Genomic DNA, 23,381 nt, shown 5'->3' on the forward strand with positions numbered 1-23,381 from the left:
AACAATAAAAACATCAAACACTATTAATTAAAAGAACAGGACAAAACCTTCTTATTTCAATATTAAAAAAATATCAGCCAAAGTTAAAACTACAGTTCATAAAATGTAGATGGGCAGCATTATTCAATTAAAAATAGAATAAAGTATCCAGGTCTTTAGGGTCCATTTAAAAACAGAGAATGAGGCATTTCTCCTGTGAAAAGGTGTTCTATAGGAAGGGACCAAACTATCAAAAATGTATAAAATGAGATCTAACACTTGCTGGACGTCTAAACAGGCAGAAGGGACACTGCTTCACATGTGGTGGGGTTGCCTGGGAACCTGATGGACACATCTGGAAGACACCATCCCCTTCATCCAGCTGTGGAGCCTATGGGCCATCTGTTATTCCTCCTGGGATGGTGTTTTATATACAGTGCAACCTGGCGTTCCCTGGCCTTCTAATAAATATGAAAATATCTGCATAAAACTACTTTACAAGTATGAAACATATATTGGACAGCAAAACATTTTAATGGCAGAATTATACTGACAATCTAGGAAGCTGTGCATCACTTTAGTAGCAACTTGGCCTCAAGGACATGAGATTCATCTGAAACGCAGTAATCTATACTAATGAATATCAACATGGAATTTTTAAGTGATGTTTAGCAGCAGCACAATGCTTTATGGTTTCAGCTCCTCAACATTCTATCCACAAATTGCTGACAGAAAACACATAAATATTTCCCCTTAGATTCAAGCTATTAAACGGTTTTGAAACACTCTCCCGCAGGTCAACATAGATAATTTTCTTGTTACACCAATGAATGCTGCTGATTTGTCTACTTAGTCAACCAGTCAGAGTACTATTGGCAGAAAACAACCAATTCCCATCTACATCTTGACACCTCTGTTTTTAAAAAATGCATGTCGCAACATAAAATAAGGTCCAAATAACTGAGATGCGTCCATTACCAGTTCCCTCCTGACTTATCAAATTTCGCAACCCCTGTCCCATGTAGATCCATACCATGGCTGCCTTATGCTAAAGTTTCCAAAACTTTTTCATCTCACTTTCCCCTTAAGAATATTCTACCTTCTAGGGCCTCCCAATCCAGCATCAGCCATATGCGCTACAGGTGAGCATGCAGAGATCTCTGCAAGAGGCATACATGCTAATCTCAGCAGTGGCAACTGATGTGGAATAAAGCAAAAATCTGACCATGCACATGTAGCCATAAAAAGATGGAGGCCACAAGTATTTTTTCCTTTTTAAAAAACACAATACAGCATGGTAAATACCGTATTTTTCGTTCTATAAGATGCACTTCCCCCTCCTAAAAAGTAAGAGGAAATGTGTGTGCATCTTATCGAGCGAATGCTGGCTGCGCAGCTTTCGCTGAAGCCAGGAGAACAAGAGGGATCAGTGCGCAGCTTTCCCTCTCTGCACATCGCCCTTTCAGCGAAGCGGGAGGAGAAATGGAAGGGGCTCCGTTTCTCCTGCCGCTTCGCTGAAGGGGTGCTGCTCAGAGAGGGAGAGCTGCGCAGCGCCCCTTCAGTGAAGCGGGAGTTGAAACGGAGCCCCTTCCGTTTCTCCTCCCGCTTTGCTGGAGAGGTGCTGAGCAGAGAGGGAGAGGATTTTTTTCCCTTGTTCGCCTCCTCCAAAACTAGGTGTGTCTTATGGTCAGGTGCATCTTATAGAGCGAAAAATACGGTAAACACAGAGAAGCGAGTCCATTCATTAGAGTGCCCAATGACTGGCTGTCAAGTATAACAAAGCACTCCCCAAGGAGCAGAAAACAGACTGGACCCCTATCGAGATAAACCAGCCCCCTCCACAATGCTAGATGGGATGTTGGTAGGAGGGGGACAGACTGACAAGTTGTAGATTTTTGTTGAGGGAGAACAGAAAGGCAAACCAACTTTCTGAAAATAGGGCCACCTGCCCCTTCCTAGGGAACTCTGGGAATTGTAGCTCTGTGGTGGGAATAAGGATCTCCTAAAAACTCTTGGCACCTATAACCAAGGATATTTTGTGATGGGGGTGCGCAGGGAGCTATGGCTGTTTAATTGGTATCATACTGCTTTAAATGTACAGCACCGAGGTAGCCTAAATGACTAACAGTGTGAAAAAATACTTAGTGTTGCCCTACAAAACTCTATAAAACCCATCTTTCTCCATCACCCCATGTTTCAAAAGTCATTTCCAGTTACCTCATCTCTCTTTGTGGAAGAGCTGTCACAGAGTGAATGCATCAGAGACAAAATACTGCACAACAGCTAACAGTGTGGAGGCCATTGAAGAATGTGTATCAAAGTTCTTTTGAGTCCTTGCAGGCATATACTAAAGCTGCCAAAACCCAACTCATTTCCAGCTTATGTATGAACCACTTTTTTTTCCTAGTTCAAAGTAACTGGCATTTAAAAATAAACTTGTCTTAATCCAGAAACAGCAGGACACAAAGTTGTTCAAAGATACAAAAACCGTACTAGTTTCTTTTATAAATACTATGCATTTAGTTAAATGTGTGGGTTGTAAGGAGACGTAAAGGCAGTAATGTTGTGTCCTCTGCCATTAGATACAATATACAAAGAGCTTAAGTCTTTTCCACAAAGCGTGCAACTTTCTGTTAAAATAACCATTTATTCTTTGGACTGCAAATTCAATTACTGATTTTATTAGAATCATATTCCGCTGCGGAAACAAGCAGACAGAGAACCAAGCGGAAACTCAAGCCGTTTTTAAAAACATTCCCAAACAGGCACGATTGTGTGAACAAATTGGTTGTGATTATTCCTTGCCTGTGAAAAGCAATGTGTTCCAACCTATTTCCATATTTTTAATTAACACCTACTTAAAAATAAACTCGTACCATAGCTCACTTTAATCATAAAATGGAGGAAACGCTAAATTCACTTTATCAGAAAATTGACTAGAGATTGTTTGAGCGACTGTTAGTTTTCATGCCAGCATCATTAGAATTAGGTTATTAGCATGCACTTTCCCTGCTCTGGAATGTTGAAAGTGAAACAGCACCTTTCTAAATGGTCTAAATCCCCACACCTTGTGCCTCAAGCTATGGAGAAGCCAAGTCAATGGCATGACCAGGACAGGGATTATTTGCCCTAATATCCCCCATCCCATGTGACCTCCTTCCTGCCACTCAAGACACTGCATTCCAACGCCTTCTCCTCGTTCAAACAAACACCCAGGTGGAGGTGCTCCAGAAGTATCCACACAGCATCCACTGCAGCCCGCATGCTCAGGGTTCTATCTGGGGTGGGGCCATAGCTCAGAGGTATGACACGCTCTCTGCATGTAGGAGGTCCCCGGTTCTACAGTGGCATCTACAGTGATTAGGTGAGGGGGGAAGCTTTAAGGAAGCTTCTTATCACATGAATCAGTGTTCTTCAACTCTGGGCCCCAAGTGTCTGCTGGAATCCCTGATCAATGGCTAAACAAATCTGCCTGGGAATGTTGCCAGGAGTCCAACAACATCTGGGGAGCCAAGGTTGAAGAACGTTATTCCAAACTTAGGAGAACAAAAGTTGTATGTAGTTGCCCTTTCTTTCCTCTTCAACAACATTGTTGTGAGCTAGGTGGGTCTTTTTTAAAAAGCCATGTTCCAAATTTATACTTATTTTTGGTCCCCAGGGTTGCACAACTAAAGTACATCAACAATGTGTGATGGAGGCTTAGAATATCTATACAGTGGTACCTCGGGTTACATACGCTTCAGGTTACAGACTCTACTAACCCAGAAATATTACCTCGGATTAAGAACTTTGCTTCAGGATGAGAACAGAAATCATGCTCCGGTGGCGTGGCAGCGGCGGGAGGGGCCTCATTAGCTAAAGTGGTGCTTCAGGTTAAGAACAGTTTCAGGTTAAGAACGGACCTCCGGAACGAATTAAGTACGTAACCAGAGGTATCACTGTATTCATTTCAGGACTGTTGAGGCACTGAGTTGCTCCTTCCCTGTCCAAATTGGTGGTTAACAATTCAAACTACAGTGGTACCCCGGGTTACATACGCTTCAGGTTACAGACTCCGCTAACCCAGAAATAGTGCTTCAGGTTAAGAACTTTGCTTCAGGATGAGAACAGAAATCGTGCTCTGGCGGCGCGGCAGCAGCAGGAGGCCCCATAGGCTAAAGTGGTGCTTCAGGTTAAGAACAGTTTCAGGTTAAGTACGGACCTCCGGAATGTATTAAGTACTTAACCTGAGGTACCACTGTATAGCAAAACTATCCAGCCCTGTGCCAGGTTCAATTCTCCCCTCCTGCAATGTATAATGATACTTGGACACAGGTAGCAAGTTTTTCATGTTTCTTACAAACAGGCAATTCCTCTCTGGGACACCTGTAATTGTCACATGCCTTTTAACAGCAGCTTAGAATCTACTTTGATGATGTAGCCCATGCAAGGAAAAAAAGAAAAGAAAAGAAAATATGAAAGTTAACCAAGGTCCCCCTCTCTTTCGACTGATTTCTCACTGTAGCTTTTAGGACTGAACAAGCTGCCCATGATTGATATGTTTATTCCCGCTGTGTCTCTTATCCCCTTTATATATAACATGGGATTTTGCTCATTAGTCACTTGAAGGAAAATACAGAGGACAAGCTGTTGACTGATACGACGCTTGCTCTAGTTTTTCAAAAAACATAATCATAGGATCATAAGGCTGACAGGGCCCTGAACATCTCTGTGGTCCAATGAATTAAGATAATGAAATAAATGGGACTTACTTCTGAATAAACATGGCTAGGCTTAGGCTGAAAAACTGTACATTTTCTGTGGTGTGGTTTAAAGGTCAAGGGAACCCACACTACCAAAGAATAAAAATCAATACAGTAAAGGTAAATTAAATATACTCTAAGCTGTGCATTCAGGCAGGATTCTCCATTTATTCACCCATGTTTTAGAAGATTTTAATGTGCCTCAAACCAAGAGCAGGAATAGTCAAGGGACACAACATTGGAAGATAGAAGCTACATACACACCGTCCATTTAAAGCACATTACTTCCAGTAAATAATCCTGCGAACTGTAATCTGTTAAGGGTGTTGGGAACTGTAGGGAAAACTACAGTTCCCAAGATTCTTGGTCAGAAGTTATGTGCAATCCTGTTCATTACAGCAGGTAAGGGGAAGGCAGGCAGGAGAAACCACAATGGCCTCAACCCCGATTCATCAATGAATGTGAAAGCACTGGGGGAATCTGGCAACCATAAACTCCAGGGTAAAATTACTGCAATACGGCATAAATTCACATTGCATTGTTATACCAATTATGCGTTACTTGTGTTTGTAAAAACACAGTAAGGGAAATATAAGCTCATCTGGGGCCGGGTGGGGGTTCTTTCTAAAAACCAGCCAGCTCGCTAACAAAATGTTTGAAAGCCTTAGCGCCGTATCACAGTTGAAGATCTAAAATGAACCACTTTTCTCAAGGAACTAGTGGCCTCCAGTGTAACACATGAATCAAACCAGCTGTGTGTTCTATTATAAACAATTTTAGATCAAACAAGACCAACATGTGAGTTGGATGAAATTCAGTTAAATGGGTGCTAAACAAGGCAGGACAACAGAAAACTTATCAAACTAACTCCCCAGACCATGCAAGCCACAGAAGCTGCAAAACTGGGAAAATGGGAACTGTGATATATTCAGAAGCCAGAAGTGTTGTTTTTATTAGGCCTTAGACAGCATCGGAAAGTGTTATTTCCAAGCGTTGTTGGGCTTGAAATAGTTTCTACTGTGACTTGCTTTGAAAACTGCCAGCAAATCATGTTATTAAATCAGGGTGTTTAAAATGTGTTTAACTAAGAGTGGGAAGAAACAATAACCATCTTCAACCAAATAGTTTCCCCCTGAAGTGAATTGTTACATAACACAGCCATTTTACTCCTTATCCCTCGCCATCTGTAATTTAATTTCCATTTCTTAAAAGCGTGAGAGATGACATTTGTTTAAACAAGATCCCCATAATCATGAAGGGTTTAACCTCAAGCTGAGATTCATGAGAAAAGGTTCTGTGCTGCAGAAAAACAGTATGAAGCTTCAGATGCAATTGGGAATGGGTGAGGAAACAGAGCGTTTGAATGCTTGTGTTCAACCTTCTCTGCTTTGTGACTCTTTTTCCATTCTTCCAGAGGGAACATCAGCTGAAAGATTTTTCTTTTTGACATTCTGTTTGGAGCCAAATGTTCCACATAATTCGGACTAATCTCTGCAGGCTTGTTAGGAGTCTCAATGTTTCAAGTTTCACCTCCATAGCAAATAGGATAAGGATTTAAGATTTATGTTGACCAACACCATGAATGATATTAAGGCAGGAGTTGTGATTTTAATTTTTTTAAAAGAGATTTTACATTCATATGGATGTCTGAATGAAAGAAAGAAAGAGAGGTTATTCTTCAAGTGCTTGCTGATTCTTATGTAGCCAAATGGTACCATCCAGGCTGAAGAGGGAGGCTTGACAGCACCCTAGGTTTTTCAGAAGCACCAGAAAAAAACACAGCTCTGGGGGAAAATCCTAAGGAAGAAAAAACTTCAAACATAAACCAGTGAGGACTAAGCATGCTCAGTAGCCAAATCTGACCAGGAGGGCAGGGAGACAAAAAAGCAGGTGAATGGGATGGGAATTGGATAGCCAAGGAAAACGGAATGGCTGGTTGGTTGGATCCTAAACAGGGATGTTCCACACATTTAACATTTTGTTGCCGGTCTCATTTGTCCTTCAAAAAAATATGTATGGTTTGAACTTAGAAATGAGGAATGGAAAGATCTTCTTTTGTGGGGATCTGAAGATTTAGGGACTATTAATTTGATCAAGGTGGAAGCTGGAGCTTTTGGGACATTTGGATCTAAGAAACAGGACTTGAGCTCCACCTTTAAACAAGGAGGCCTGGCTGGAAGGAATATGGACATTATAGAGTGCCCCTTCGAGACTGGGTGTTAAATACAAGGGACTTTCAAAGAAGCCGGCAGAAAGGGACTGAGAGAGATTTAAGGGCCTCGGACGTGAGGTTGCCAGGCTAATAATAGATGGACTAATGGACTATGGTTTTGGGATTGAAACCGGGGAAGGGAGGGTGGGGTTTGGAAATCCAAAGGGGGCTTGGTCTTCTTTATTCTGTGTTTAATTCTGTGTTGCTATTAGTATAAGAATGGGGAATTCGTGGAAGGGAAATAGGGTCGACCTTAGAAAAAGTTTTCTATAAATGATTGAGGTACATAAGTTAAAAGTTGATATATAAATTGAATTAAATATAATAATGAATTAAGGTTAAAAATTTAATATAAATAAACATAATAATAAATTAAGGTTAAGAAATTAGAGATAAGAACTTGTTGGATAAATATTTGGACTTGGAATACAAGAAGGGGAGGTGAGGGGAAGTCGCGGAAAAAAGTTATTGAAAATGGGACTGTAAAGGATGAATTCTTTTTTTTCTTTTTGCTTTCTGTATTATTCGAAACTCTAATAAATATTACTTAAAAAATAGTAATATGTAATTCAGGAAACCAGTCCTACTATTGAGGACTATATGAACTGGATAAAGATCATGAATAGAGTGCTGTGTGCTAGCCCAACAAAAATAGTTACTGTGTTCTCTTGGTGAGACAACCGGAAGTTGCATGAGGCTAGTTACAGCTACAGCTACACTGCTCAGGTATGCCAACCCATCAAGGCCACAAGTGTGAAGAAAAGGAGATATGGTGAGATGAAGAAGTAGTTAGCACAGGGTCTAACCCTAATCATTTTCACACTGAAATAATCCAACATTTCAATGGGACTTGTATCTAAGGGATTGTGCATTTAAAAATTGTGAGACAGACAAAATAAATTAAAATGGTTTGGGTGTCAAACACAGATCTGAAATTGCACTGAAATGGATCTGGCCAAGCATTGCTCTCCAAGGACATCGGGAATTGCCCAACCATCAATCAGCAACTGTGAACCTGTAAGCAGGGGCAACACTGAATATGGAAGAAAGAGCCAGCAAGGAAGGGACAGCAAAGAAGGTACAAGAACGGAGCAGGAGAACATGCAAAAACATCCGCTTGGCAAGTGCTCTGCTCTGCAATTTCCACTTCACATTGGCCTGATTTATTGGATGCAACCCCAATACATGCCACATCATCACCATACAAACAATAAAACGGGAGCTTCACTCTGCGTCTCCCTAACAGGAGCAAAATTTATGGGTCCCACTCTTATACGTGGTTCATGCAGAACTAAATGAGCAACAAAAATGCTTCAACTGACAGAAAGCTTTCCTTAAAGAAAAAAAACTTGCTCATCTGATTATGCAAATATTATCTTCTGTGTTATTTACACCTATAGGTATACTCCGCCAATAAATTATCATACTTTTCCATGTATTAGACGAGGTTTTTTTTACTCCAAAATAAAGTAAAAAATGGGGGTCATCTTATGCATAGGTAGTGCAGAGTGGGGACGAGTGATTGGTTGCATCCGCAAGCAGGATCTAGCGATTGGGTAGGTGAATGGTGTCTGCTGCAAGGGCTGCTTTGTCAAATGGGAGGGTTATTAGAGGATGCATCAAGGGCTGCTTTGGATTGGCAGCCGCTTCCGCAATTTGGCTTGTGTTGCTTGCGATTGTTAGCGTTTGCCAGTTGGGTGAGTGATATTTGGTTCGGCATTCCACCCCTTAAATTTGAGGGCCCCCCCCAAATAGGGGGGCATCTTATACATCTTATATTCCATTTTATAGACTGAAAAGTACGGTATGTTGTAAACCAAACTGGATGCAGAGCTCCCTATGCCTGAGATCATGTCCAGTAGAACCCCTGCTCTGCTTTGTATTTAAAGATGATAAATGAGTTCCTTCCTCATGGAAATGAGTTATAGACACCAAAGTAACGCCTTATCCTGTCCCTTAACTCCTGGAACATCACATCACTTGAATGCATGTATGTTTAAAATGAACAGCCACCAATATTCTAATTTACTCAGAGCTGCTGATTTTAAGAATCTTTTTCCATTGACTCTCCCAACCCTTCCTCTCCCACTGATTTTTTCCTCAATATTCCAGCTTGATAAGAACAGGGCAAGTCAGAGCAGACTCCAACAATTGATGACATTCCATGTATAATCTGGTATCTTAAAATTAGACATTTCCTGCAGGAAAGCAGCAGCACCCTTTGGTCATTATACGTATATTGGATCTACTTTATGATTTTTTAAAAACCAAAAAAACACCCACCCAACCCAGTAACATTACAACCAAAATTTATAATAAAAATCATCACATAAGATCTCAATCAAACTGAGTCACACTATCAGCTTCCAAGTCAACATGCTGCCAGTAAAGCTGGCAAACTGCCCAGAAAAAAAGTGGGCAGCAGCTGGTGGATTTGATTACCATCTGTAAATCTTCTAATGTGTAAAGGTAAATTGTTTTGTCTCCATCTAGTGATCAATCGCATTTAGGAGAAAAGCTGAGTGGAATTTTAAAATACTAATAATTGGGGAATATCTATTGAGGAATAACTCAAGCATCTTGACTGAAATATGTGTTCTAGGAAAACAACAACAACTTTACGTATGACACGGACTTTAAAAGGATGGCTTTAAGCAAGCGTGAGCCAAGTCTTCAATATAAAGGGTATTAACCAGATTTCATAAGCTTGCATTTATTTCAATTTCAGCACATCAGAACACAACGCACAGCAAACCGTGAATGGGGAACACTTTGTCCCCAAGTTACTGGAGACCAGGATGCACCCCTATGGTCATTGGGAATGTTCCATGAGTTGAAACATGGGCATTTTAACCTTAAATTTCATGAACAAAAGTGTAACGCTTTTTCCTTCTACCAAGGCTGTCAGGCTTCACTCAGACGTTATCAAACAGAGGACTAAATAACCCAAGCAACTATAAGAGTGACATGCTAGATTGTCTTTATTTTCTTCTCGTCACAATAAGTTTTCCGTATAGACCTCCTACTCTACTTTCAAGAAGTTTATGTGTAAACTTGGATGTAGGAATTCTGTCTTGTGAGTAAGAATGGGCCTGCCTAGGAATCGATGTTTGGTGTAGCCAGGGAACAGCATACATGCCTCAGAGCTCAGATCTGACCCACAAGGCCCTAGGTGCAGAGTCCTAAAAGTCAGATCTGATGAACTCATCACCCAAGAGGTTTCCTCCATAACAGCTATGGACTGTGGACAGCCTACAGGGATTGAGTTACTTCACATAGCTCAGCTGATAAAATAGGATGGGTCTCTCAGTAGATGAGAGTTTCTGTTTCTGTTGGGTTGGGGTGTCTTCCTCCACTGCTTTAATCCTGAGTTGGGTGTTCCTGGCTCCAGTGTCGACACTTCAACACAACTTGAAGCATAATTTGCGTACAGTTGATGATGAAGGAACTGGAACATCTTTGATTATATTTTCACAGGGCACCCAGGAGTCATTCTTAGTTGGCCCAAAATATATTGGTGAAGGACCAGGAGGATACATGAACTGAACTTTAGTATCCCTTTCCTCTACACAGCTGTCTAGGAGAAGTGTTTTACACAATAAAAGGAACAAAGGTTCCAAGACGTATTTTGTTTTTATTAAATAATTAATAAAACTTATATTTTATAACCATCAAAAACACCCCTTATTTTTAAAACACAACCAGTTCATGGTTAGCCCATTCTACAAAAAAAAAGAAAGAAAAGTATGATACATGTGTTAGTTGTGGCTTGCACGCTATGGCGTATCGAACCTACCAAGGTAGAAAATGACTAAAATTCACTTTGAATGGTCGGCGACCCTTTTCTACGGCATGTAATGCCATTTTTATACCTTATTTTGAAAGAGACCAAAACTAGCTTTATTTTGAGACCCAAATAAGCCCAATCGGTTGAAAAATATGCAGAACAGGAGGTTTTTCCTAAACTTGACGCAGAAATTGGATTAGCCTAAATCGTGTGAAAATCGGAATTAAAAAAAAATTCTCCTGAGACCAAAAAAATCTTTAAAAATTAATTTGAGGTTATCTCATAGGTATGTACAAACACAAAAAATTGAACAAAATCTGAGACGTGAGAGCACGGTAGAGCATTAAAATCAGGTGATTTGGCATGGAATGACCCAGATACAACGTCTGCACTGAAGAAGAATCTAGACCAGGGTTCCCCAAACTTAGGTCTCCAGCTGTTTTCAGACTGTAACTCCCATTCTCCCTAGCTTGCAGGACTAGTGGTCAGCATAATGGGAATTGTAGTCCAAAACCAGTTGGAGACCTAAGTTTGGGAAACCCTGATCTAGACCATGTAGCAAGTTATCTCTGCAATCTGTGTTAAGCTTTTAACTGAAGTTTTCCCTGTCCATCTTCAAAGCAAATTGTAGACATATCATTTAAAAGAAATGTTGTGGCTGCTGAAAAAATTGAACATAATGAATGTTTTCTCATGAATGTCTATGAGAACTCTATGATTCACACATGCAGTAAGCCCCACCAACCCCATCTCTTTTAAATAAGACATTTATTTTGATTTACTACAAAAAAAATGAATCACTGTAACTGATTTTTTTTTAGTATGAGAGTGGGTTTCCATATCCAATTCTTTGTTGTACTTGGAAAAAGACATTTACTACTTTGTAAGAAGTTCAGCTAAAGGGGACTCTGGTGTAATTGCAATTGTTATACATGCAGTATGACCTCAGCTAGTGCACCAACAAAATGTCAGATTTAATCAGAAGCAGATCTACCGCATAAAGGCTGCTTTTATGGAAAATGTGACAGCCCAGTGAGATGCTCAGCTGTGAGAACAGGGAAAAAATAAGAGTTGATGTGTACCAACAGCAATTGTGCTAATTTATTATAAATTATGAATCCTTTTTTGTGGAAGAAATAATAATGGATAAGTGTAGCTTTGGGCTAATTTTAATTCTCTCTAAATAAGGATAAGTGATGTTGAAATAACTTAGAAGAAGTAAGAATGCAGAATGCTCCGAAGAGACTTGCTGTGATTTTGTCCTTGTTCTTAGTGTTTTGGTGCTAGCTACATCATCTTATCCTGCTTCCACGAAAGGGTGCTGGTGATGGAAAGCAAAGCTTGCTGTATGAGGAATAGTTTTACTCTCTTTTTCCTACTTAAACAAACATAGGAGAAAACCGAGAACTATGCCGTCTTAAGATCTATCAAATGCTATGTGATAAGAGGCAAAATAGACAAGCTGAAGATGTTTGTGAATGGGAAAAAATGTTGGGGGTAGAGGAGAAAGTTGCCACAAGAAGTTTGGGAATTCTATCTGGGCAAATCTGAACAATTATGCAGTTTGTTCTGTATCATTGTGAGAATTCTGCAAAATCATGGATGCGATTAAGATTTGATTGATGATAAGAGGATGGAAATGGGGAATAGGGAAGGCAAACTTCATTCACTGTTGGTGGATGTGCACAGAAGCAAAGAAGTACTGGCAAAGTATTGTATATAATATTTTGAAATGATCCCTTTCCCGACAACCTAAAGTTTTACTGCCGTCTTATTTGAAATATATTTTACCAAAGCGTAGAGAACTATTGTGCCATATGGTTGCTAGTTTTCATTCCACGGTTAATAATTTTATTTCATGACTTTGTATACCACTTGTATACCACAGTCATCTCTAAGTGGTGTACAGAAGACCCAAAACAATAAGGCTAAAACGAGTTAAACTCAAAATCAGAATTCAATTAAAAATTGCCTATTGGAATAAAAACAAGTCTTCAGTAAGTGCCAGACATTCAACAGGGAGGGGGCCTGCCTGACCTCAACTTGAAGGAAGTTACACAAAACTGGGACCATAGTATTGAGGCTCATGTTACTTTTTGCACTGTAAAGACTACAGGATCAAGCACACATCCTTAATACAGGTCAAACGCGGACAGTCTTAAAGCCACAGTGAGAATAAACAAGAACTATGTGAAAAAGTTAACTGTTGTTACAGCAATGAGCACAACTACTGTTTCTTGTCTCTATTTTGCTCACCAAGGACTGCAATACAGACTGAGACTTGCCCCTTTACAGATATACCACTAGAGTTACACTGTGAGGTCTATGGAGTCTCATGCAATGTGGTTCCTTAGCAAAAATTATGAGACACGGGTAACTGCTTTGATTCATTTGGACTGTTGCAAAGTGGGGGAACATCTGCTCTGCATACAGAAGGTTCAGTCGCCCACAGGTCCAGGTAGGTAGGCTGGGAATGTCCCCTAACTGAAACCGTGGGGGAGCAGCTGCAGGCCAGTGCAGATAATATTGAACTAGATGGACCAATGGTCTAGCTCCACAATGCAGCTACCTAGGTTCCTCTTTGGAAAAATCCAAAAGCCACTGTAGGATAACATTGTTATTAGGACAAACGAAAGCGTCACAAAATAGTGAGCAAACTTCCATGTTCTCTAGAACAATTCTTCAGGACGGATGCTGAGCAAAACAGAACAGCGGAGTGGGGGAGAAAAAACTGGCAATGTTGGAATCCGCTCAACATGAACATAACCTTTTTTAGCTTCTTTTTCACATCTTCCACTGTACAAGACATCAAAACTGTAAAAGGGGCTTTGGAAACACTCAAAACGAAAATTTCCAGGACAGATCCCTTACCAGGAAGTTATTTAAAACTCACCAATTCTATTGTTTCCTATTTTTTGCAGACAGCTCACAGATTAGTGCTTAAGGGAGTCGAACTGTTCACAAAATGACCCTGCTTGGCATCTGTAGTCATTTAGCATAGCTAGCAAGCTGTCTTCTGTCCGCCACCCCCACCCCCTTGAAATCAACCGAAATAGGAGAAATTCAAAACGAGGTCCTAACAGTGAAATGAGATCATCCATAAAACGTTATCATACACTGAAGCTCTTTTAAACAGCACCTCCAACCCCTTGTCATATTATGCTTAGTTTTAGCTAATACCCAATACTTTGTCACAATCTTGATACCTCCCTCATCTAAGCATCTGGAGGAGGAGAAAAGGACAGAGTGTGAAGAAAGTTGCGAGTGGAGCAGGTAGAGCAGTGGCCCTTTCCCCATCCTGTGGAGCCAATGGGAAACTCAACAAACCTGCTATACCTGGAACCGGGAGCGGAGACTGCAGCTGAATGGGACATAGCTGTGGGAAGTATGTGGAAGTACTTTCCACCTTGGGCCTGCCCATAAAAAACAAATCTAGATTGAGAGACTAGAGTGATGTCCGCTGTTTCCAGGAACTCTTCTCGTTGCGAGACTTTTGTGGGTGAGCTGAGAGTTTGGACCCAGAGGACAAGAGGGAGGGTGTGTCAGAAGGCAAATGGATTGATATTGATTTATATATATTAGTAACTTTGTATTGATGTAATGTTTTTATAGGTAACTGTGCATTTTTGTAATACTGTAAGTTGTCTATTGTTGCTTCAGTACACTGCTTAGAGATATTTTTAGTATATTAAGCAAGGGGGAAATAATCAATCAATCAATCAATCAATCAATCAATCAATGCATAATATAATTTTATGGATGACCCCAAATCCTGTGCCCTTGTACCAATTCCCCAAACAACGTAATTCCCCAAGCAACATAATTCTACCACTCGTTTTGTTGAATCAGTCATTTTTGGAAATAGTTGCAAGTCAATGACAATATTGGCTGCAATTCAATACCCACTGACCTGGGAGTAAGTCCTGTTGAACTCAAAGAGTCTTATTTCAGACATGTATAATTGTACTGTTAACTGAGAAACCCAGCTGCCATCCCAATATTACATCTTCTCAAGTTTATTTTGTTTCTAAAGATCAGAAGCCCTTTCCTCTAAATGAAATCCCTTTATTGAAGAATCCAAAATACTCACACGTACGCTTCATGAATATTCACCGGGAAAACATAAAAGCATACCCTCTGAACGGAATTTCCATACTGAATCCAAAATGTAGCAAATGAATGTAGCCTAACAAAGCATTTTTGTGTGTGTGAGAGATTAAACTTCTTGTTAAACTTGAACAACTGAAATTGCTGATGCCCCATCCTCTTTTCTGTGAAAAGGAGCTGATATGCAGAGCAAGCATTAACAGGCTACTAAATAACTTTTATCCCTACATTTCGCCTTTAGAAATGTTTTTCAAGGCATCACTCTTGCCTTTATCAGACAGAAGCTAGCAACCAAAACAATTCAGCTCCATCTTCTGTGCTTGACCTCGTGAGGGACTCTACCCTGCGAAACAATGTAAATGCTTAAGACTGAAACATTCTACTCTCTTCTCAAATTTAATCACAGATTACTTCCTCCCTTTTATCCAGCTTATACAAAGGAGCAGATTTCCTAGACGGAATTTGCATTCTCCATGAATCATGCCTCTTGGTGTACTGACATACAACCCAATGAAAAAAGGTAACATTGCATCTGGGGTAAAAAAAAAGGTAAAAGGTAAAGGACCCCTGGGCAGTTCAGTTCAGTCAAAGGCGACTATGGGGTTGCGGCACTCATCTTGCTTTTCAGGCCGAGGGAGCCGGCGTTTGTCCGCAGACAGCTTTCCGGGTCATGTGGCCAGCATGACTAAGCCGCTTCTGGCGCAACAGAACACCTTGACGGAAGCCAGAGCGCACGGAAATGCCGTTTACCTTCCTGCGAAACTGGTATATACCAAGTCAGACACACTGGCCCATCTAGCTCAGTATTGCCAACACAGACTGGCAGCAGCTTTCCAGGGTTTCAGGCAGAAATTTCCCCCAGTACCTATTTTTCTACTTGCACTCGTATGCTTTCAAACTGCTAGGTTGGCAGAAGCTGGGACAGAGCTCAGAAAACGGCAACCATTGTTAAGCTACAGCAAGGTCGAGAAACACAATGCACTAGGAAGGATAGTTAGTATATAAAAACCACAGCATAAAAAAGGTGGGAAGGGCAGGTTGTTCTTTGGCCAACTGTGGTCCAGAGGTTTGGCGCAGCCAGCCCTTTATAGGCTGGGGACGGACTGGAGTGAAGCCTGCTCCACTTCAGTCCTCTCCCAAGCCCAGCCCACTCGGACTGTCCAGACTGTCCAGTTTCAAATGCCTGCATTGCAGATTGTTGGACCAGATGACCCTTCCAACTCTACGATTCTATTGAATGCCCTTGACATTTATTACCTCCATTGCATTTTGCTTTGTATCTTGCAAGAAGAGCCGGGGGGGGGGGGGGGAGATGCGACAACATAAATCACTCCAGGCAATGATACTATTTTCCACTGTACTGCACTTCAGATTTAAAATATTCCAAAAAAAAAAAATCAAGTTGCATTTGTCAAACATGATTATTCCCTTAGTGCTTATAAGCTTGCTTAATATAAACTGCCTGAAGCTGAAATTAATAAAATTTACCAATGGCTTATTATTATTATTATTATTAGTCAGTGAAGCTTGTGGACCATAACTGACTGGAATCCTATTGTTTTCAGTGTCACAAGCAACTTTAGTTGGCTTTTCCCTCACAATCTCTACAACCACAGCATTAACCACCTCTACAACATCAACATTTCAGTATTTCTAGATTCATGGCAACAGGACTTTATGTTCAGCTTCAGTAGTGAGATAACCTGCGTCAGGGATAACCTGTGTCCCTGTTTGTATTAATTGACAACATTCTGGTTTTTGATACTGTTGACCGTGGTATCCTTCTGGGGCGGGCTTATATACATTGTTGCTACAGTTCCTCAATCTGGGTTTTAGTGTGTGTTTTAAAACAGTTACTGTACACATACTATACACAGTATAATATGTTTTTATCACAGTATACATATATAGGCTGCAAATGTCTTTGAGACTATATTAAAGTGATCTGCAAGTCTAATAAATGAAATCAAAACAATTCCAAGCCTATTTTATTATTGAAAAATTATTTTTAATCATGTAATCGTTACTCCCTTTATTAGTTACCTGTCCCAATGAGGATTATTCCCAAACAACAGAAATTCTTCGTTTGGAATGCCAAGTCAAATTTAACCTGTCCTTTCTGCCACTTTAGTGCCATGAGTTGCATTAAATAGTAGCTAGGAAAAGCAGATATAAGACTGAAGCGTGCCTTTAATTGTTCCCCCTGTGCAATTAATTCATCCTGAGCATCTCTGACAGGAGGATGATTTTCTGATTCAGAAGGAATTATAATACCCAGATAGAAGAGTTTTAAGAAACAGAATTATAAGCAAAGTAAGATTCCTGACCCATTGCTCTGGAATGAACGCTTTGTCTTTTTCCAAAGAGTAAATTTCTAAACAAATACAATATCCTCAAGGCATGTATCTCACAGGCACTTTGACGGAAAAGCATTTCCAGAGAGAGCAATGGGAAAGATGTTTCTGAAACTCCCACATGAGGGCACTCTAGTGCCCTCTGGTAAGAAATTTCTGAAGAGCAACTTAATCTTTATGCAATATCACTTTTTAAACCAATTTTGACTGTACTCAAAATTTAAATGAGCACGTACACACATCTACAGATCTCCAATAACAGAGGCAGGTGAAAGAATAATTCCATTAAATATTCTCTTTGAAGAACAATCATTATGGGTTAATTTAGTCTTTCCTCTATGTAAACGCTTGAAATAGGAATCCAAAATCCTGTAGAGATTCAAAAGCTAACAAGTGGTTTCTATTAGAACAAATGAAGGACCATTAAGGGAACTGCATGAATAACACTGAAGAATTACAATGATAAATGGACACCATGAATAATGCAGTGAGGAAAACTGTGTGAAAATGTTAAACAGGAATTTGAAGAACTTTGGACAAGTGACCTCTTCACCTGCATTTCCCCCGTTTGTATAAAGGAGGAGACCTGAAGAATATGTACAAGTGCAAAAGCAATACTTGCACCATCAAATTCATTATTTTAAATTAAAAATGCACAGCAGCAGCATTCTACCTACCTTAGGGTTCCTTTCTACTCAGAGTTCACCTGAGAGAGCTATAAATTACAGAAGCCCACCAGTCACAAAATGGTGGTGTCTGTCACAAAATGGCAGCAGATGGAGGCATAATCAGCTGGCAATTACATATATCACCTTTCTACTAATTTATCCACCTTTCAAAATTGCTAAATTCTTTGCAACAGAGTTCTCCATATTGCAAGGAGTTCCGTAGCTCAGCTTTCCTCAAGCATGGTCCACTGTACCAAATGTGCTAAGAAAGCCAAGGGACTCAATACAGAAGAATTTCCCCGTGTCTCAACTGCCCAATTACTTATGCAAGATGGCTTTCGGGTGACAAACCCAGCTGATCAGTACGTATTGGCCAAATTTTGGTAGTGCAGGCCAAGTCTCTGTGCTTCTCCAGAATCAAGTCATGGAAGAAAGCAGTCTTTCTTTTTTGGTCAACCTCTTGTTCATCAGCAGCAAGGCCAAGACAGAGGAGCTGACAGATGTGGAGGCCACATCATTCAAGTTGGGAAAGAAATCAGGAGCAAGGAGAGCTCTTGGTGGTCCTCCAGCCCATTTGATTGCAGGTCTCCCCACTGCCATACTTCTAGTGCCCTAAAACTACTTGAATTAACTACAGCATGCTCCATTCTCCTTGACAGACACATCTCTCAATAATGACTTATTATTATTTATTCAATTTCTACACAACCCTTCAACAAACAAAAACAATACCCCCCAATTTAAAAGTTCATAGATTGTTTAATTAGCTGAAGTCCTGGGAGAAGAGGAATGTTTTTGCCTCGCACCTAAAGATATGCAACAAAGGTACCAGGCGAGCCTCCCTGGGGAGAGCATTCCACAAATAGGGAGCCACCACAGAAAAGGCCCGTCCTCGTGTTGCCAGCTTCCAGACCTCTCATGGAGGAAGTACATGAAGAAGGGCCTCAGATGTCTATCACAGGGTCTGAGTCAGTTCATATGGGAAGACGCAGTCCTTGAGGTGTTACAGACCTGAGCCATTTAAGGCTTAATAGGTCAAAGCCAGCACTTTGAATTGGGCCCAGAAACCGTCAGTGGAGTCAGGCTAGGATTGGCATTATATGCTCAAACCATCTTGCCCTTGGTGAGCAGAGGTGGAGACAAAATAGCACAGTGTTATTAGCATCCTTTCTGCTTCAGGATGGGCAGTTCAAAACTAGGACACTGGCAATATTATGGTCTCTTGTTTCTCTCCCAGACTGTGTCAACTACAAACGCAGGAAAAGTCAGCTCAAATTCTGAACTCACTGACCTTTCTATAAAATTCATTTCTTTAATTAGAAGACAAACATGGATGAGAGTTTCTGCTCTGAGATTTAAGAGCATGCTCAAAGCGGGTTTGAAACTCATGGGTTTCTACATGCCACTCCTTCTCTTAGCATTGCTAAATGTTTCCATTGTCTTATGTTTTGATTATTCAGTCAGTCCAAACCCTATGCCAAATGTACCCGGATTAACAAACCACAAATATTTAACTCTGAATATTTCTTTCGTTTCAAAGAGCGAGCTCATATTAATAGTCTGTGTTCTCATTGTATATATCTTATCTTTTTTATTGAAATATAAATAATTCCTTAGGTAGAGTTTCATAAATATACAGATGTATATTACAGGGCTAGCCATATGGTAGCAATTTAAATAGTAACACACACTCATTTCCCAGCTGTAGTTATTCAGTGGGTATGACCTCTATTTTCACATTAAATATAACTCATTGCTGGTACAATAATTTTCAGCTAATATGGGGAAATGCCCATTGACTTGCACGTAATTGGATAGCACAATACCAGCTAGCTTACTCTGGAATCACCCACAGCTGTAGGTAAATATATCTTAGAAGTGAGACTTTGTTATGAGAACAATGCAGAGATTTCTGATATATAAAGATAAAAAATGTATTTTCTAGTTTGTAAAGATAATGTATATGCTGAAGTGAATATTTCATAAATGTTGTGAATATTAATACAGAACAATGTGTGTATATCAGAAGGTGTTTTTTTTGGGGGGGGGTGAAATTAGGGTGATCCCAAGATGTGGCTTTATTGTAGAATTAGCACAGCTCATGTACACAAGCTTTTTTTTGTACCCTGCAGATAATCTCATCATCAAAATGTCAAAATGTATTTGTTTTTACATTAAATCAGGGTTTACTCTTATCACATATAACCATTTAAGTAAAAACGAACCATTATATTTCCATAGTCTTTGCTGGTGTGGAAACCAGTTAGAATATTTTGGGGGCAGGTAGCTTATTACGTGGGTGTTCTCTGGGAGGTGTTTATCATCACACTCCAACTTTAATTTACTTCCCAACTAAACACAACCTAACCAAATTGTTTCTGCTCGTCCGAACAATGTTAAGTATGCATATTTCCAGCTGCATGCTAGGCACATCAGTCAACAACCCAGTTCAGAAGATCTCAGTTCATACATTGGGATTAAAAAAAATTAATGAAGAGTTCTTGCACAAGAAAAAAGTACCAGATGAAGACTTGTTGAAAGCAACACACTGATAATACCCACGACAACCCAGCTTCAGCTTCTAATTTTTCAGACTAACTCCTTTTAAGTAAGGCTTTCTAATCAGCCAATCTGGGGGACGGGGGGGACGGACAACTTTTCCTGTAACAAATTCACATGAACAAGTAATATATTCCAAATGAAATAAAATCAGGGTTGGAGAGAGTCCAAGTATGGTTATACTCAAGACAGAAATAAGTTAATGTAAATAGTTACTATTTTGCGAAGGTAACTCCAGCGTATATCAGGTGACTATAAATTTAATGACAGAGCACATGTAATATTATATATAAAAAATTACACACACCCCTTGCAATCTGACTCTATGACATCTCTAAGCCCTGGGCAGAATGCTCTGGAAACTTTTTCTGCTCTTGAGAGTTTGAAAATAAACTCATATCATTGGAACTTGTGCACAGAGGTTTCTGTGGACTGTGTCCAAGGTATGAAATTCCTTCAGAAATCCAGTCAGCTGGGCCGTAAAAGGTTGATTATTCCATCACACTGATTGAAGCAAGAAGGGATAAAACTACATTTACCAACCACATTATTTTTTATTAGGAAACGTTTCAAAGCAAACACCATTCCAATTTTTTTTAAGGCTTGTTCCATTCAAGAACAGCATGAACATGTAACCATCAAGGCTGCATTTGTAAATGTTCCCAAAACTCCCCCCGCCCCAGGCACGCAGTAATACATCACCCTAAGTAAAATAAATTAGCTGAGCCCCCCCCAAACAGAAAATAATAAAAGCTTCTATGCAATTAATGTCTTAGCAATGTAAACATTTGTTATGAGATCTGACATATGTTAATGGAAATTGCTTTGCTGAATTTCTGCATTCAGCATTCCTCCATTTGTGCTCTGTGAATAAGTAGGCTAAGCCAATGTTATATTAAATAAGCAAATTCTGTACCTGAGACAGAAATGAATGCCAAGGCTCGAAGCAACCATTTCCTGGGGTAGATGCGGAAAAGTTATTCTCAGTGTGCAGTGCAATCTTATGCATGTTTACTCAGAAGTAAGTCCCGCTGTGTGATTAGAACTACGGCCTACATTTACAATCCATGGGCTCTTTGGATCCCCAGAGGTCTTCTGTATTTACATGCTTAAAATGTCCCAGAAAATATGAAGATGAACCATTTTGTTCCTGCAGTCAACCTGCCCCAACAATTTTTTTGAGATTGTCAAATGTCAGTCCCCCCTCTCCAAGAACTAGAATTTGGTCCAGAGACAAAAAATATCAGTAGGGATGTTAAATTACAGCTGCTTAAAAGATTGTAAGGCACTGGGAGACTGGGGTGTCAGAGAATTCCAGTGAAAATGGAAACAGAAGTGGAAACTGCTGCAGTTGGCGTGTTTGTCTGTGGTCCAGAATGGAAATCAGTCAAATCACTATGACTGGTGTTCATTCACATTACTGTTGTTGTTTTAAGCCCATAAATGAAATGTCATTAATGACTTTCTTTACATTGTTTAGAAGTTTCATTTGCATGGAAATGAATGTCAGTTACATGTGTCACATAATTACAGTGGTACCTCGGGTTACATACACTTCAGGTTACATACGCTTCAGGTTACAGACTCTGCTAACCCAGTAATAGTACCTTGGGTTAAGAACTTTGCTTCAGAATGAGAACAGAAATCATGCTCTGGTGGCCTGGCAGCAGCGGGAGGCCCCATAGGCTAAAGAAGAGCTTCAGGTTAAGAACAGTTTCAGGTTAAGAACAGACCTCCGGAACAAATTAAGTACTTAACCCGAGATACCACTTTACTTAAGTTATGTAACGTTCGACTTCCGAGGTACAACTGTACTAATCCAGAGTATTTGTGCCTTGTGTTGAGCACTTGGGACAGAAACTGGGAATTCTGCCACCCCACTGTCCTGACTGATCTAATGAAGGTCATCTTGGATTTGATGCTGTAGACTCCCAGAATGCTGGTTCTGGGGACTACAAAATTCATGCTTGGGCCACCTTGTTTATGGGGTGGAATGAGAGCTCATGACTTCACCACTACCATAACATGCTATCAGCTGAGTACATGTACCAGAACATGTTCTTGAAGGTGCTTTTCTCAACTGTACAGGATGTTGGCAATTTGAAGTGGAGGCTATATTGTCTTGTGCAGATAATTTCCAGCTGAGGATAAGTATTTTAGTGACTTTAACCATGGGTGTTGAAGCTACTGAAATGGTTTGCCATAGAGGTTAATGGCAGGTATTCCCCTCAAAGCCCTAGTTGCTCTCTAGTAAAATTAGCCAGATAAGAGACACCGTCCAGATTGGATTTAGGGTCCCCGCCCGCAAAAAAAACCCAACCCTCTGGATTTATTTCAACGTAAAATTATTTCTATAAGGCATTCCCTCCTAAACCATTAAAAAGACTTGACTGTTACTGGACAAATGCTACCTGTTGCTAGCTAAATGCCAAGTTATACCTTCTCGAAAGAGTTTGACATTCATAGTCTGACAGTTTTCTTTTGCAATGGCTTTTTTCCCCCTCGTTAGACAAACTGAATTATGATGGTTAGCACTCAGCAGGGTAGTAGTGACATTTATTATTTGCTTGCTCCCTTTAAAGCTGCCTTCTCATTGGCTAAAAAAGTCTCGGGGGGGGGGATCATGTGTTTCACATATTTAAAGAATATGCAGCATTATCATTTAAAAATAGAAGTGCGGTCCAAAGGTGTGATATGTGAACAGGATAGACCCATGTATGCAGTTGGAGCTCTATCTGCAGTTTCTGTCATATCAGTTCCCACTGCCAAAGATATTAGCTGCTCTTAAGAAATGGATTGCCTCCTCAGCAGTGAGAGCACCTGTGGCAGAAAAGGCAAGCTGTGCAAATTCTACTTTCCCATTTGGATTGTGGTCAGTTTCGTGACTAACCACACTAAGGCAGTGATCAAACTGCTGAAGTGAACAGATGTGGGTAACTGAAAGGGATATGGACATATGGACAGACAAGAGTG

The 23,381-nt window shown here is 40.2% G+C and overlaps 1 protein-coding gene across 4 annotated transcripts in view; it reads right to left on the minus strand.

Moving 5' to 3' along the window:
* The window catches only part of CABCOCO1 (ciliary associated calcium binding coiled-coil 1), a 53,763-nt gene that overhangs the window by 10,890 nt on the left and 19,492 nt on the right, over positions 1-23,381 (minus strand). The window lies entirely within an intron of this gene.

Source organism: Podarcis vaucheri, assembly GCF_965113315.1.
Source record: "Podarcis vaucheri genome assembly, chromosome: 5".
NCBI lineage: Eukaryota > Metazoa > Chordata > Lepidosauria > Squamata > Lacertidae > Podarcis > Podarcis vaucheri.